Raw genomic sequence first — 11,774 nt, 5'->3', positions numbered from 1 at the left:
CTCTCTCCCTCTCCCTCCCTCCCCCTCTCTCTTTTGCACATGCATACACACACACACACACACACACACACCATGTATACACTGTTAACAAACAAGAGATGGAGGAACAAGCAGAAAAAAATTTCTGGAAGACTATTTAAGGCTCTTTGTCCTTTTCTTAACCAGAGTACATTTAATTTCCTCTACAGAATTCATTTGATTTACACAATTAAAGAGGACAGCAATTGATTAAAATCTGAGTTTAAATGGGCCATCAGATGACCTCTTCTATGTTCAGATCCTCTTAGTTTACTCTAGAGTGAGCACTCTGTTCTTCATTTCCTTTCACTCTCACTGTATTACTTTATCCTAATAATGCATTGAACATTAAAATATAATTTTAAAACCAGTGAGTTTTGGGGGAAAAGGTCATTCAGTCAACAGATTGTGTCTTCTTCCCAAGAAACCACTCTTGCAATGAAAAACAAGAAAGAGGCCCCTTTAAAAATCACAACTGGAGGTAAGGAAAGATTTCATGTCACTTTGATTGAATGTACTCTCACCCACTGTATTATGTTTTCCAAAAATCTCAGGGTTAAAATCTAGACATTTTTATCAGAACAGTGCATCCCTGTAGCTATATTTCCTTGAATTGTAATACCATTCCAGACTTAGTATTTAGGGCTGGCAACTGAATTGCTGAGTTGCTAAGATACGAAATCCTAGGTTAAAATCCTAACACCTGGCTTCTGTTTGCACATCTGTTACGAACTGTGAGAAACGGTTTATACGTTGTACATACTCATTGTACAACCTCTCAGTTAAAGGATTAGATATCAGAACCCAGTATAAAGCAGAGAATTACAGAAAGTTATTGTAAGGGGGCAAAATTGTTTTTCTTAATTGTACCATTATTTTATCTGTAGTGTTGTGAGCCATGAGCTGTCTTTCTATGTATCCCCTGCTCAGTGTGTGTGTGTGTGTGTGTGCCACAGCACGCAGTATATATAAAGCGATCAGAGTACAATTTGTGGGGTTTGGTTCTCCTCTACTACCTTACAGTTTACAAGCTGAGCTCAGGTAGTAGGGCTTGAGAGTAAGCTACCTCACAGGTCCCTACACAATCTATTTCCTTTTTCTTTTAAACGTATTTTATTATTTAAAAATAATTTTTAAGTTTAAATATTTTATCATGCTCTTTCCTCTCCACAAGTTCATCCAGATCTGCTTTTCCTCCCTACCCACCCAACTTTCAGTTCTTTCTCAAAAATGAAACCAAAAACCCAATACAACCAAATTCCCCAAACCTAGAAAAGAAAATGCATCATACCCCACAAACAAAATGAAACAAAACAAACAAACAAAAAAAAAACAAAAAAAAAACACACCACACTGCAAACAAATACACACACACACACACCACCACCACCACAACAACAGCAAAACATCAAGAATAATAACAACAACAATAACAACAACAACAAACCTGTGGTATCTATTATGCGTTGATCTATTACTCTGAAGAGGTCAGCTCAGCAACTTTGGGAAGGTCATGGAACACTTGCCCTTCTGGAAGGGAGAGGCTAATTAACATCCCTCAGACCACGGGGTGGGGGTGGGGGGAACTGACCTGCAGGTGGGCACACATTCCTCAGGATTGGCTACTTTCATAAAAAGGGAAGTCCTTGATGCCTCATTCCCTAAAGACCAATCAGTTTGAAAAGTCACACTGTTCTGCCAATCACATTGTGCTTAATGGCTGCTGCCCTGAAAACTGTATAAAAAGCTCGCTGAACAGGCTGCACATGGTTGCCACTTCACCTTCAGTGAAGGATGACCCCCATGTGTTGGAACAATAAATTTCTCTTGCTTTTCGCATTGATTCCCGGTTCTGTGTGGTTCACTCAGGGTGTCCCCAGTAAGCTAAGGCTCGCCAGAATCTTAAAACTCCTGAACATAAGATCTGCCCTGGAGTGGTTGATGTACCCAGTGTCATTCCATTGGAGAAAACTGATCTTCCCTCTTTCAGCGGGTATAAATGATAGTTTCATTGTTAACCTGGTGGCTAGGTTTACATACATTTATTCATTTTTTTAAATGGCATATAACAAAATAAAATATAATACAAAGCCAAAACTATCACCTTGAAGTTGGACAAGACAGACAACAAAAGGAAAAGATTCTAAGAGAGGGAACAAGTCAGAGACCCACGCCTCATTCATATATTCAGGAATTACATTAAAACAGTAAACTGGGAGCCATAATAGAAGCACAGGTTCCAACCTAGGCATGCCCTGTGCCTGTTGATTCAGTCTCTGTATGAGCTTGGCTCATGCTGACTTAGAGGACTTTGTTTTCTTAGTGTCCCTCATGCCCTCTGGCTCTTAAATTCTTTCTGGTTCCTCTTTGTTGGGGATCCCTGAGCTTTGTGAGGAGCGATTTGATGGAGCCGTCACATTTAGGGATGAGTGTTTCAAGGTCTCTCTCTGTGTGCAAGAAGTGATTATGAGTCTCAGTGTTTGTTTCCATCTGCTTCCAGAGGAAGCATGTCTGATGATGACTGAACAAGGCACTGGTTTGTAGGAATAGCAGAATAGCATTGAGAGTTGGTTTATCACTACATTTCTTTCTTTCTCTTTCTCTTTCTCTTTCTCTCCTCTTTCTTTCTAGAACTATCTATTCCCACATACCTAATATAATACCCAAGCAGTGTTGGGTATGTGTTCTATTTCATGAAGTGAGCCTTAAATCAGATCAGTTATTGCTTAGTTATTCCCACAATCTTTGGCTCAACAGTGAGTTAGCATATCTTATAGGTAATATACCATTGTAAATAAATGTTATGTAACCAACTTGATGTTTCTATCTCTCTTTTGATAACATGTACAGTATCTTTTTGTAAGAAAGACACTGGAACATAGGGTGAAAGCTCAGTGAAGCTTGACATCTTCATAATCGATGACTTGTTAAAGTATTGTCTTTAGCAATGAGATCCTCCTGTCAGTTTGCAGAGAGCAACCTATATTCTTGGCAATAGCCTGAGTTGTTTGGGGATTCCTGTGGGGGGCCTTTTAGCCAACAATTCAATTAAATATAATGCAATTCCAGCACTGGAAGCTTTATTTGGTGACAAGAGATGGTCAGTTGGGTATCTTTTCCCCCCAGTTTTTAGTGATTTCATTTATATCACCATTATATTTGTATATATTTTAGTAATCTTCTAATAAATTTTCTGCTCTACCTATCAAGTGTCCTTTGGTTATTGCTATCTCTCCCTCCCTTTTACCTCCTCTCCTCCCTCTCCTCACTTGACCCTACTATTCCAGCACTCCCATTCATCTATTCTATTTTCTTTTCTTACTGAGATCTATTTCCTTTAGTTCAGAGGTTCTTAACCTTCCTAACGCTGTGAGTCTTTAATACAGTTTTTCCTGTTGTGGTGACCCCCAACCATAAAATTATTTTATTGATGATCACAACTGTAATTTTGTTACTATTATGAATTTTAATTTTATCTGATACACAAGATATCTGATATGCAACCTTCAAAGGGGTAGCAACCCTTAGGTTAAGACCCATTACTCTAGTCCTTTATTCTATGCCTGCTCTTTGTGGCTCTATATATTGTAGCTTGTTTATCATTGACTTAATAGTTAATATCCACATACAATTGAATATAGACCATATTTGTCTTTCTAGGTCTGAGTTTCCTCACTAGGGATTTTTTTTTCCAGTTCCATCCATTTCCCTGCAAATTTCAGTGATGTTGTTTTTTGTTTTTTGTTTTTGTCTGTGTGTGTGTGTGTGTGTGTGTGTGTGTGTGTGTGTGTTTAAACAATGAAGTAATTTTCCATTGTGTAAATACACCACAGCTAGAGTATCTACGTAGAGTATCTACGTTGTCTCTGACTTTTGGCTATAATCATGTTTGAGCAAGTGTTCCTGTGGTAGGATAATGTATCCTTTGGGTATATGTCCAAGAATGGGATAGCTGGACCTTGAAGTAGATGGAGTCCCATCTTCCTGAGGAGGCACCACACTGACTTTCATGGTGACTGTAACAAACTGGCACTCCTACCAGCAACGGAGGAGTGTTTCTCTTACTCTATACCCTCAGTATCATGAGCTGTCACTTGTTTTGTTGATCTTAGCTGTCTGACAGTTTTATGATAAAATTTCAAAGTAGTTTGCTTTTCATTTCCATGTTATCTAAAGATGTTAGATATTCTTTGAAGTGTTTCTTAGCCACTTGAGTTTCCTCTATTGAGAATTCTCTGTTTAGATATATACACTATTTTAAAATTGAGTTATTTGCTTTCATGATATCTAGGTTCTAGATGGCTTATATATATCATATATAATCATATATGTTGGATTTTGTCTATATAGTGATTCTATAGTTGATTTTTTTTCTCATTCTGTAGGCTGCTGCTTTAGCCAGATGAGTCCTTTGCATTATAGACACTTTTCAGTTTTGTGAGGTTCCATTTATTAGTTGTTGATCTTAGTGTCTGGGCTAATGGTATCGTATTCAGAAAGATTTCTGCTGTCCTTATGAGTTTAAGGCTATTCCCTACTTTCTCTTCTATCGGGTTAAGTGTATTTGGTTTTATGTTGAAGTCTTTGATCCATTTGGAATTGAGTTTTGTGCATGGTGGTAAGCACAATTTGATGGAGTACAGATTTTGAAAGCATGGCCTTTTGCCAGCAAAATTCATGATGTCCTTGCTTTTAATAGCTAAGTAGTACTCCACTGTATAAATGTACCACATTTTCTGTATACCTTTTTCCATTGAGGGACACCTGGGTTGTTCCCAGTTTCTGGCTATTATAAATATGGTTGCTATGAACATAGTGGAGCATGTGTACTTGTGATATGGTAGAGCATCTTTTGAGTGTATGCCCAGGAGTGGTATATCTGGGTCTTCAAGTAGAACTCTTTCTAATTTTCTGAGGAACCACCAGATTGATTTCCACAGTGGTCATACCAGTTTGCAATCCCGCCACCAATAGAAGAGTGTTCCTCTTTTTACTCATCCTTTCTAGCCTCTGCTATCACCTGAGTTTTTTATCTGAGCCTTTTAATTGGTATTAGGTAGACTCATAGAGTCATTTAGACTTGCAGTTCCCTGATAACTAAGGATGTTGAACATTACTTTAGATGTTTCTCAGCCATTCGAGATTCCTTAGTTGAGAATTCTCTGTTTAGCTCTGATGCCCACTTTTTAATTTGGTTACTTGGTTTTCTGGAGTCTAATTTCTTGAGTTCTTTGTATGTTTTAGATATTATCCCTCTATCAGATGAAGGGTTAATGAAGATCTTTTCCCAATATTTGGGTTTCTGTTTTGTCCTTTGCCTTACAGAGAGACTCTTCAGTTTCATAAGGTCCTATTTGTCAATTATTGGTCTTAGAACCTGAGACATTGGTGTTCTGTTCAGCCAATGTGTTTGAGGCTATTTCCCACAAATTTTTAGGCAAATGTATAGAACTAGAAACTATCATCATAAGTTCAATAATGTAGACCCCAAAGGACATACATGGTATGTATGCACTGATAAGTGAATATTAACCAAAAAGTTCAGAATACCCACAGTACAATTCATAGACCATATGGACCTTAGCAAGAATTCAATCCCACTTAGAAGGCAGAACAAAATAATCATGGGAATTAGAGAGTGGGAGGAATCTGGGTGGGAAAGGAAGGGGAGGGAAAAGGGGGGTCAGGATCATGCATGGAGGGAGACAGGAGAGAAGCCCAGAGGGCCAGGCGAATGAATAGAAATATGCAGCAGTGTGGGGTGGGAAATAGGAAGAACCACTAGAATGTCCCAGACACCAGAGATGTGATAGGCTCCCAGGATCCAATGGGATGACATTAGCCAAAATGTTCAACAGTGGGAAAATGCCACAGACTACCTCCTTTCTGGGGTCTCCTATCTGCGTGGAATGAGTCTCTCGTTGCAGGCGAGCAAGGATTGGGCGAATGACAAACAGACCAACACGAGAGAGTGTGTAATATCTGAATGTAATTTGTCAAATCGAGCATCAGACTATTTATACAGAAGAAAATAGGGAAGTTACACAAAACAGAGGAATGCAAACANGGAAGGACTGGCAGGGACCAACTGGGATAGAATTCAATGTTAACAGCTGGGATCAAAAACAGCTCCACCTANAGTCAGCTTAAACTTAGTAGCCAGGGGCAAGGGCTTCATGCCCTTGCCATAGTTCCTATAGTCCACCTTCCCCCTAGGCCATTGTAAATACTTGTGTATGAGTGTAACTCAGCTATCTATGGTTCTAAGTATCTACTCTGGTTTCTCTTTAAATCACAAACTTCCTTCTTCCTAGAGAATGGTAAATTCCTGTGTAGGGCGGTGACTTAGCTACCTAAACCCAGGGTCAGCTCAAGGACTGACTGCCTAGGATCTAACTTAGCTATGTCAAAAAGTCAGTCCTTAAAAGCACTTATAAAAAAGCAATATTAAGGGAAAGAACATGCATCTGTTTTCCAACTAAAGCAAGGACATTGGAGCATTTATTATACAGGATGCCACAATTCCAGGAGACTAAGTTTCCATGAAATTTTCACCTTGGGACAGTGCCCAGGTTTTTTGGAGCCTGTAGGGATTGTCACTGCTGGAGTGCATGTAGCAGGAAGACAGAACATGAAGAGTCAACCTCCAGTAAAATAGACATGGCCTCCAGTTGAGAGATGGGGCCACCCACCCATCTCAAGATTTTTGGCCCAGAATTGTTCCTATCACAAGGAAACTCAGGGACAAAAAAGTAGAACAGAGACTGAAGGAAAGGGCATCCAGAGATCATCCTGCCTAGGGATCCATTCCATCTGCAGGCACCAAACCCCAACACTATTGTTGATGCCAAGATATACTTGCAGACAGGAGCCTGGTATGGCTGTCCTCTCAGAGGGTCTATCAGCACCTGACTAAGACAGATGGAGACACTCACAGCCAACCATTGGACTTAGCTCAGGGATCCCTATGGAAGAGTTAGGGGAAGGATTGAAGGAGTTGAAGGAGATTGCAACCCCATAGGAAGAGCAACAGTACCAACTAACTGGACCCCCTCAGAGCTCTCAGGTACTAAGCCACCAACCAAAGAGCAAACATGGGCTGGTCAGTGACCCCACTGCATATGTAATAGAGGCCTTGTCTGGCCTCAGTAGGAGGAGATCTACTTGGTTTAATGGAGGTTTAACACCTCCAAGGAAGTGGGTTGCTAGTGGAATGAGGTAGGAGTGGGAGGGTAAGTGGAAGATCACCCTCTTAGAGGTGAAAGGGGAGGTGGGATATGGTGGGGGACTCATGGAGGGTGGACCAGGAAGGAGGACAGCATTTGAAGTGTAAATAAATAAAATAATTAATAAAAAAGATAAAAAAGAATGTTTTAAGGATTATCCTGATTTCCAAAGTGTCTGGTTTTATGTCTCCCTTTCATTTCTAATTTGGTTAATTTACATATTTTCCCCGCCTTTTAGCACATTTGTTTAAAGGTTTGCCAATTTTATTGATTTTTCTCAAAGAATCAACTATTTGCATCATTGATTCTTTATGGGCTTGAAGTGTTTGTTTGTTTCTATTTATTGATTTCAGCCCTGAGTTTGATTATTTCTTACTGTCTATTCCTTTAAGATGTGCTTTCTTCTTTATGTTCTAGAGCTTTCAGGAGTGTTAATAAGTTACTGTTATGAGAGATTTCCAGTTTTCTAAGGGGGTTGCTTAAGTGCTATGAACTTGCCTCTTAGAACAGCCTTCATTGTGTCCCATAAGTTTATATATGCTATCTATTAATTTTCATTCAATTACGGAAAGTGTTTCATGCCTTTGTTAATTTCTGTTTTGACCATTCTTTCATTGAGTACAGAATTCTTCAGTTTCTATGATTTTGCTGCTGATAGCCAACTTAATTCATGGTGGTCAGATTGGAGTTAGGAAGTTATTTTCATTTTCTTGTTATCTGTTGAGACTTGCTTTGTGTCAAAGTATGTGGCCAGTTTTGAAGATAGTTCCATGACATTCTAAGAAGAAAACATATTATTTTGTGTGTGTGGGCGAAAAGTTCTGTAAATACTTGTTAGCCCCTTTTGGTTTATAACTTTAGTTATCTCCTGAATTTCCCTGTTTATTTTTCTAGATTACCTGTCTACTGATGAGAGAGATAATCTCCCACTATCAATGGGTGAGGGTTAAATATGTGGTTTAATCTATAGTAAAGTTTCTTTTACAAACTTGGGTGCACTTGTATTTGGGGCATAGATCTTAATAATTGAAATGCCCTCTATTTTCTTCTTTAATGAGTATGAAGTCTCCTTCCTATCTTTTCTGATTAGTTTTGGTTTGAAGTCCATTTTGTCCAATAATAAAAGGCTACATTAGCTTGCAGCTTTTAATATCTTTCTTCTGTACATTTAGTGCTCTGATGATTAAGAAAAGAACTTTCTTTTCTGGTTCAATCAATTTGGTAACCTTCTTGAACTTAGATAGGCATCTAATTCTTCAGGTTAGGAATAATTTCTTCCATAGCTTTGTTGAACATATTTTCTGTGACTTTGACCTGTGCTTCTCCTTCTTCTATTTCCATTATTTTTAGGTTTGGTCTTCTAATAGTGTCCTAGATTTCCTGGATGTTTTGTGCCAGGAAATTAATTTTTAGATTTACATTTTTTCTTCGACTGGTGAAACTATTTCTTAATGCCCCAGATTCTTCCTTTCATCTCTTGGGTTCTGTTGTCTCTGTGGTTCTTGTTCAAATTTCTAAGGTTTTCATTTCTAGACTTCATAAGTGTGTTTATTTTTTAATTTTATTCTGTTTCCATTTTCAAGTCATGAACTGTTCTATTCATTTCCTTTTACTGCTTGTGTTTTCATAGATTTCTTTAATGGATTTATTAATTTTCTTTTTAAAGACCTCTATCATATTCATAAAGGCTGTTTTAAGTTTTTTATTTGTGCTTGAAATGTGTCGAAATATTCAGGGTCTATGTAGTAGAGTTTTGGTGCTGTAGTGGAGATGTTATTATTCTGGCTATTATCGATTATGTTTTCCCCCCACTGGTCCCCAGGCATTGAGATTAGGGGAGATTGTAATTCTATATCTATACATATTTGGTGGGTGGATAGTTTGTTCCATGGTTTTTGTTTTATTTCTGCTTCTTAAATCTACTAGGGTGTTGATGGGTGTTATCAATGGGGATTCCAAGTAAAATGTGTTTCTAGGTATTGGACATGAAAGTTAAAAATGGGGATAGACTGGAGATGGTGATGGAGCTTCACAAGAGGGAGAAAGCCTGGTTGTTTCACCAAGTTCTGCTTAGTTAGTCCTGGGAATGTCTGCAGAGAGCAGAAGATCCACTGAAGAGCTAGATTTAAAAGAGCAGAGGAAGAAGTGAAGGTCTGCAGTTAGCCTACTATTTTCCTGGCAAAGGTGGCCTATATGTTTGGGAAGTGGACTAAAACACAGAGTTAGGGGAGGAAGGTTAAGAGGGGAAGATCTATGGGATGCCCCTAGAGATGAGGTGGGGGAGGGCTGCAGCAGATATTATGCTGTAGAGATGGGGAAGACACTTGATGGAACTTGGAGACATGAAGGAGATCCGCAGTTAGCCTTCCTGCCTCCCTGGCAGGAGTTACAATCTATTTTGTACAGGTTTGTCTACGCTGGCTACAATTCATAGTAAAAGAATCACATGATGTGGTCCCCGGTGACTGAGTTCTCTTATAAATCCTAGTATTTTAAAGCTCATTTATGTTGTAGCAGCTATTTACTTCATTCTTTTATTGATAAAATATATTCTGTTCTACCCATACACTGTGTTAGCCTTTCCTTTGCACTCATCGTTGACTGGGTGTCTGAGTTGCTCCTCCTACCTTTGATGATTATGAGTAATGCTGCTATGAGCATTATTTATTGGTAAGTTTTTATGTAGATATAGGTCTTAATTTACTTCATACAAATACTTAGTAGTGGGACTGGCAGATAAAATAATAAATCAATGTTTAATGATTTGAAGAACTAATACATGGTTTCCAAAGTGGATGCACCTTTTCTACATGCCCACAACACAGCACATGAAGGTTCTAATTTTTCTACATTCTTCTCCACGGTTTTTATTATATGACTTCTAAAAAATCATCAGAGGCATTCTTGTGAAGTGGTATCTCATAATTTCTCATTAATAATGTTGAGTATCTTTTCTATTGCATATTGGCCATTTATGTGGGTTTATAGAAATATCCATTAAGATGTCTTTCCCTTTTTTAATTCCAGTATTTGCCTCATATTTTTGAGTTGCAATTGCTACTCTGGATTGCCCAATTTTTCAAGTCCTGTAACTCCTAGCATGGAAATGAATTTACTTGATTAATCAAGAAGCAGCCATTTCTTTCCAGGAATCATCTCTTGGTTATGCATCACTTAACACAATCTCTTCATTTGTGAACAAAAGTTTCTGTGGTAAATTGAAGCTGTAATTTCAGTCTAAGTGAATTTAGTGCTGTAAATTAATGAATGTAATTCATATTATCAGAAATCACAAATGGAGCCTCTTAGCTTTTCTTTATACTCTATAGATGCCAGCGATATTAGAGATGCTTAATTCATAATTAAAAATGCTTTAAGATTTGTCAACTAAAGTGCATTATTAAAACAAATTTCAAGTGGGATTTAGTTTTAGATTTAAATATTTCCTTCCTCATGTATTTGAATCTCTGTGTCATTCCCATCACTTTTGGAAACAGAAAAGACACATTGTTTGGGCAAGGGATCCTTAAAAATATTCCAAAAGAATTCTGTATAGAACTTTTATATATACTAAAGAAAAAATGTGACTTTTTTGTTCCCTTTATGTCACAGAAAAATCACTGTCTGAGAATGAAGCCTGAGATTGCCTGTGGTATATTCAATTGTAAAGTGCACCCCCCCCCCACAAAGAAATAATGGACAGAGTTTTATTTAATGACCATGAAATAAAATACATCTCATCTTTTATTGTGACCTCCCATCACCTGCAGAGCTTTTTGTTGTGTATAGATTAAAAGCAGTATGGATTCTCCTTCTGCTCAGTGGGGAAAGCTCAGGCAAGACTGCCTACTGAACTCAGACTTCCCTTTCCTGTCAGATTAGTATCTGTCCTTTTGACAGTTACCTCTTGCACAGCATATGTCCCTAGTTTTAATTTTCTCTTTTTTTTTGGTTATTTGTTTTTGTTTGTTTGTTTGTTTGCTTTTCGAGTCAGGGTTTCTCTGTGTAGCCCTGGCTGTCCTGGAACTCACTCTGTAGACCAGGCTGTCCTCGAACTCAGAAATCCGCCTGCCTCTGCCTCCCGAGTACTGGGATTAAAGGCATGTGCCACCATGCCCGGCTTAGTTTTACTTTTCTCATCAACTTGTTTTTGATCAAGAATTCATTTAATAGGTTATACCCGAAACAGCTGCCCACCAGACACATCCACATTCCATAGACCACTCTTAAAGAAGAGAAAGTTTTCTTAACTCATGAGATGTATTTCCTACAGAAGGCCAGCATTCTTCAAGGAAAGGTTTGGTTTATTAGTGTTCTTTTTATTATTAGTAGAAGTATTCTTTTAAAGAAAATGGCAGATACTCTTCATAGTTTCATTTAAATAAGAGAAAATACTCAACGTATGTTTGCATACACAGGTTTGTTTCAGCCTCACTTTATTTACTAAAATTTTAAAAATATTTTATTAGATATTTTCTTCATTTACATTTCAAATGCTATCCTGAATGTCCCCTATACCCTCCCCCAACC

Source organism: Mus pahari, chromosome 5, assembly GCF_900095145.1.
Source record: "Mus pahari chromosome 5, PAHARI_EIJ_v1.1, whole genome shotgun sequence".
Lineage (NCBI taxonomy): Eukaryota > Metazoa > Chordata > Mammalia > Rodentia > Muridae > Mus > Mus pahari.
This window is presented reverse-complemented; position numbering follows the sequence as displayed.